The sequence below is a fragment of the Pongo pygmaeus genome, chromosome 9 (assembly GCF_028885625.2).
Source record: "Pongo pygmaeus isolate AG05252 chromosome 9, NHGRI_mPonPyg2-v2.0_pri, whole genome shotgun sequence".
In the NCBI taxonomy this organism is placed as follows: domain Eukaryota; kingdom Metazoa; phylum Chordata; class Mammalia; order Primates; family Hominidae; genus Pongo; species Pongo pygmaeus.
This window is the reverse complement of record NC_072382.2, coordinates 120,181,668-120,187,667: the sequence shown is the minus strand read 5'-3', so window position 1 is coordinate 120,187,667 and position 6,000 is coordinate 120,181,668. Positions and strand designations below refer to the sequence as shown.

Here is a 6,000-nt window from a genome sequence, read left to right as displayed (position 1 = left end):
ATTTTTTGTATTTTTAGTAGAGACGGGGTTTCACCATTTTGGCCAGGCTGGTCTTGAACTCCTGATCTTGGGTGATCCACCTGCCTCGGCCTCCGAAAATGCTGGGATTACAGGTGTGAGCCACTGCACCCGGCCTATATTCCCTCTTCTAATTATACCACCCTACACTTCCAATTGCCCATTTCTCTTCAAGATTACACAGTAGTTCCCAGTCTTTTATTTTTTTTCTTTTTTGAGATAGAGTCTCACTCTGTCGCCCAGGCTAGGGTGCAGTGGTGCGATCTTGGCTCACTGCAACCTTCAGCTCCCGGGTTCGAGGGAGTGTCCTGCCTCCGCCTCTGCAGTATCTGGGACTACAGGCATGTGCCACCACGCCCAGCTAATTTTTGTATTTTTAGTAGAGACAGGGTTTCACCACGTTGGCCAGGCTGGTCTGGAACTCCTGACCTCAGGTGATCTGCCCGCCTCGGCCTCCCAAAGTGCTAGGGTTACAGGTGTGAGCCACCACACCCCACCAGTTCCCAGTCTTCTCCTCTGATATGTGATTGAATTTCCTAAAATGCAAATCTGACCATATTACTTCCATCCTTAATATATTTTAATGATTCCTTACCACCTTCGAGATTCTTTATTATTTGGTATAACTCTCCCTTACCCCTTGTCTTCAAAACACATTTATTATTTGTGTTCTTTCCGTAGTGAACTAATTTTATTTGAATTCTCTTGTGTGATCATGCTTTGGTGCATGTTTCCTTTGTTTAAATGCCTTTCCCCTCTTGTCCTCTTGGTTAAGCTCCAGACCCAGCTCTGCTATATGCACAACCATAGCATAATGTGTAGACTTTTATTGTTGATCTTTAAATACTGTATCACAGTTGTATGATTTGTAGTTGTTTCTTTTACTACCTCTTCCACTAGACTGTGAGCCCCTTGAAGGTAGGAAACATGTCTTTTAAAATTTCAGAAGCACAAGCTGATGCATAACAAGAATGTAATAAACGTTTGCTGAACAAATAAATAAATGGACAAATGAAAATGAGGAATAAATAGGGAGAGACCACTGAAGAGTGAAATGGAAGAGAATCAAGAGCAAACATGGAAAGATAGTTTTGGAAAGAATGTCCTGTTTTCCTCCGGGATAGGAGAAAGAAGGGAAGGGACAGCAGAAAGAGGGTGTAATCAGAAGTTGATCTGTTCAGGCCAGGTGTGGTGGCTCACACCTGTAATCCCAGCACTTTGGGAGGCTGAGGCGGGTGGATCACCTGAGGTCAGGAGTTCGAGACCAGCCTGGCCAACATGGTGAAAACCCTGTCTCTACTAAAAATACAAAAATTAGCCGGGCATAGTGGCACATGCCTGTAGTCCCTACTACTTGGGAGGCTGAGATAGGAGAACCGCTTGGACCCGGGAGGTTGAGGTGGCAGTGAGCCGAGATCATGTCACTGCACTCCAGCCTGGATGACAGAGTAAGACTCTGTCTCAAAAAAAACAAAAAAAGTACATCAGTTCGAAGCAAAAGGGAGAAAACTGAAGGAGTTCATGCTGGATGGTTTCTATTTTCTCTTTAACGTAATAGGTAAGGCATTCCTCTTTGTTGGAAGACACTGCATGTCAGTGAAGTTATGTAACAGCTTCTTTAAATCTCAACTTTCATACCAGCAAAATTCTTGATTCTACTGTCTAACCCATATCTCTTGTAAAGTTGTGAGAACGAACAAGATCATATAGGATAGGGCTTTGAGCTCTTTAGATAAGCAGCAATGGACCTACTGATCATCACTTAAATCTGACTTTAAATCCATGCAGTTGAAAGCAGCTAAATTCCAAAGTCCCTCCCATTTTATCATTCCTTTTATTTCTGTGTATTATCAATGCTGCAGTTCCCAGAATTGTAAACATTTTGTTTGTCTCCAAATTACTTTGAAAAAATTCACTAAGCCTAGTATTACTGTTTTTCTTTTTTGAGACAGAGTCTCTCTGTTGCCCAGGCTGGACTGCAATGGCACAATCTTGGCTCACTGCAGCCTCCACCTCCTGGGTGCAAGCGCTTCTCCTGCCTCAGCTAGGATTGCAAGTGTACATCACCACGCCTGGCTAATTGTATTTTTAGTAGAGATGGGATTTCACCCATGTTGGCTGGTCTCGAACTCCCGACCTCGCCTCGCCTCTGCCCGCCTCGGCCTCCCAAAGTGCTGGGATTACAAGTGTGAGCCACCGAGCCTGGCGTTTCTTTCTTTTATTGACATAGGTCTCGCTCTGTCACCAGGCTGGAGTACAGTGGCACAATTATAGCTCACTGCAGCCATGAACTTCTGGGCTCAAGCAATCATCCTGCCTCAGCCTTCTGAGCAGCTGGGACTACAGGTGTGCATCATCACCCTCGGCTAAGTTTTTAATTTAGTTTTTATTTATTATTATTTTTTGAGACTGGGTCTTGCTCTGTTGCCCACGCTGGAGTGCAGTGGTGCGATCATGGCTCACTGCAGCCTGTACCTCCCAGGCTCAAGCAATCCTCTAGCTTCAGCCTCTTGTGGAGTTGGAACTACAGGTGCACACCACCACGCCTGGCTAATTTTGGTGTTTTTTTTGTAGAGACAGGGTTTTGCCATATTGCCCAGGCTGGTCTCAAACTCCTGAGCCAAGGGATCCACCCGCCTCAGCCTCCCAAAGTGTTGGGATTACAGGCATGAGGCACACTTGGCTTTATTTTTAATTTTCTGTACAGACGAAGTCTCGCTGTGTTGACCAGGCTGGTCGTGAACTCCTGGCCTCAAGCGATCCTCCCATCTCAGCCTCCCAAAGTGTTGGGATTACAGGTGTAAACCACTATCAAGTATTAGTCTTCCCACAGCTTCAATTGCTCTCATTATTCTAATCCTACTGACTATTCTCAAAGTCCTCCCAAGTTTTTTTTTTTTTAATGAGGGAAAATGAATAAAACTGAGCAATATTATCTCTCCACTGAGATGTCTAGCTTTTTTTGAGTCATACTTAAAGTGTAACTATATAGTCTAAAATTGGTTTAGGATTCCTTTCAGCCACCAGTGCCAACTTATCTTAGGCTAACAGGAATAGAGTTCAGTTGATCTAATTTAGAACAAATTTGTATCCGTGGATGGGATGGAAAATCTAGGTGAGGATTAAGGTCATGGCCAAGGTACAAGTAGAGGAGGAAGTCTGAGTTAATTATAACCTAGGTTATGCAGTCTTAATTCCAGGAAGCTGTGCCTTAGCTAGGTAGACAACTTGTTGATTGAGGAATATTCTCAGAGGAACTGGAAGCTAACCGTTTCTGAATTCCGAGATGAATTTCTACGTCATCTGAGATGAAGGTGAAGTTGTCAGTAACGAAAGACTAGAAATTCTAAGAGAAATATGTCACTTGGAGAAAGCCCTTTAGTAAGTATTTGCTTATTTTCTTTCCAGCAGTCATGACTAGCCTGGAAGATTTCCCAAAGGTTATCTTTTTCAAGACTAGTTGGGTAAGGCTCTTTTGATATGTTTTTGAATATACATTATAATGCATTCATTGTGTTTATTGGTTTATTCCTAGATTTTAAAAAAAACAGTATATATTTTGCTAATAACTAAAGTAAAAACAGATAAAACCAAGAGAACATGGCCATCATTGTTCAAGGCCTCATACTCTCTGATGCAAAAAGGTAAGCCTGAATTAAAAGCTACATTTCTTAATGTCTCTCATATGAAAAGCTATATAAGCTCCTGGTGTCAAGTTTAAAAACTGAGAACTTATTTTGAAACATTATGGGTAGAGACTAGGGAGTTAAATGATCACTTTTTAAAATGTTAAGGGTTAGGTATTAACACCTATTTGCCTTATTCTCTTCTTTGCTAAGAGCCCTCTCTATCAATATATAGCCAATAGTCTTGCTTAAGGCCCAGGAAAAGTCACTGTATCCAAGGCTTGATGCAAATTATATGTTATGAATCTTCACTTACTCCTGCTAAAGTTGAAATGGAGTGTCTTACACTTGGGTTAGAGTTCAGATGTAAGTTTCTGAATAAAAAACATAAAAAGTGAACCATCTCCCTTACCTATTCCTGCTCCTCACAGTACAATAAACAACTTAAATATCGCAGAGTAGAGGGAATGTGGTTAGAGTTAGGACACCAAGGAATCAAGTCCTGCATTCCAGTCCCCTACCCCTGACGCATTCACCTCAGGCAAAGGGTTCCACTTCATTTCATTTTGTACTGAAAAGTGAGGAGAATAACATTTTGTTTCAAATTTTCTTAGGTGAGTGGGTTGGGTTAACCTGCAAGGCTTTTGTTGAAGTTGAGATGAACAAATAAGGAAAATATGCAACTATAGATTGTTTTAAGAGAGGTGGGAAAAACCCAATGGATTTTGTTGCTGATTTGTGTCCTTAGGACTTTCCACAAATAACTTTGAGAGATTTACTACTTAGTCCTTAGAGGCAGCTTCCTTCTGGGATGGGTGGATATGAGGCGTGGGGTGGGGTCAGATGGTGATGGGAGAGCAAAGGAACACAAGGGTTCCAAATCAAGGCCCATTTGGCTTCAGTGTTTACCCTCAGTGCAGTGGGGGTGAAATTTGGAGCCTAGGGTGAGGTAGAAATTAGTTTCCCTGTTGCAATAGTAACTTGGGTATCAGATAATAAAGCATATTTCTGCCAGCATATTCTAAAGGCAGATGAAACTATACAGGGGTTTAAGGTAAAGCTATGATGAACAAAATATCACCCCTGACTTTTTAAAATTTCATTTTATGTTCCAGGGTACATGTGCAGGATGTGCAGGTTTGTTACATAGGTGAACGTGTGCCATGGTGGTTTGCTGCACCTATCAACCCATCACCTAGGTATTAAGCCCAGCATGCATTAATTGTATTTCCTGATGCTCTCCCTCCCTCTGCCCTCCCCTTGACAGGCTCCATTGGGTGTTGTTCCCCTCCTTGTGTCCACGTGTTGTCATTGTTCTGCCTCACTTGTAAGTGAGAACATGTGGTGTTTGATTTTCTGTTCCTGTGTTAGTTTGCTGAGGATAATGGCTTCCAGCTCCATCCACATCCCTGCAAAGGACATGATCTCATTCCTTTTTATGGCTGCATAGTATTCCATGGTGTATATGTACCACATTTTCTTTATCCAGTCTATCACTGATGGGCATTTGGGTTGATTCCATGTCTTTGCTATTGTGAATAGTGCTGTAATATGTATGTATCTTTATACGTACCTAGTACATCCACTTTCAAAACAGCTTAATCACCTTTTTGGAGAAGTTTTTTTCTGATTTTTCCAAACTGCTTCCCTTTACCCTCCTGTTGATGCTTCTTGTAGCACACATCATTGTATAATAGAATGATTTATATCATTTATAATGATAGAATGATTTATGTTAGAATGATTTATATTCTATAGAATAGAATAGAATGATTTATATTCCTTTGGGTATATACCCAGTACTAGGACTGCTGGTTCCAATGGTATTTCTGGTTCTAGGTCTTTGAGGAATCGCCACACTGTCTTCCACATCACCCCTGACTTAATGTTTACTTGGTCATTATTACTTTCATTTTTTTCCCCAATCTGGGGCTTACATGACTTTCTTTCCATTGTTCTACCTGGAGGTCACTAAAATTGGTAACCACTCTTCCACCATCACCTTATAATTCACCGTCTTAGAACTACATTTATTCAGTTGTTCTATTAGGTTCCCCACTCTCTTGAGACCCAGAGTCAGATGACATCAGGTAAAAATGCAGGCTGTCCTTAGGGGAAACAGTAGCTATTTTAACAAGCAGGCTATAGTTCAAAACCGCACAACAGTATTTAATTGCTTTTGCATTTGACAACACTGGAATGCATTAAAACTTGGAGCCTCTGAAGATAACCTTCCTAACTTCATGCAAGAAGTCCAAGGTATAGTTCTTATAAAAATCCATCCACAGGTTGCATATGTAAAATCTTCTGAGGAAAATGGTGGTGCTATAAACCTTTATATGATGAGCTTCTTTCA

The 6,000-nt window shown here is 41.4% G+C and overlaps 1 long non-coding RNA gene across 2 annotated transcripts in view; it reads left to right on the top strand.

Annotated features, from left to right (window-relative positions):
* The first annotated feature begins 3,360 nt into the window (after positions 1 to 3,360).
* Positions 3,361 to 6,000, top strand: part of LOC129007975 (uncharacterized) — a 37,514-nt gene continuing 34,874 nt past the window's right edge. For both annotated transcript variants that reach the window (XR_010127710.1, XR_008492428.2), the window contains exons 1-3: positions 3,361 to 3,399; positions 3,554 to 3,662; positions 4,760 to 4,843. This is a non-coding gene — a long non-coding RNA (uncharacterized LOC129007975). The remainder of the gene's footprint in view (positions 3,400 to 3,553; positions 3,663 to 4,759; positions 4,844 to 6,000) is intronic.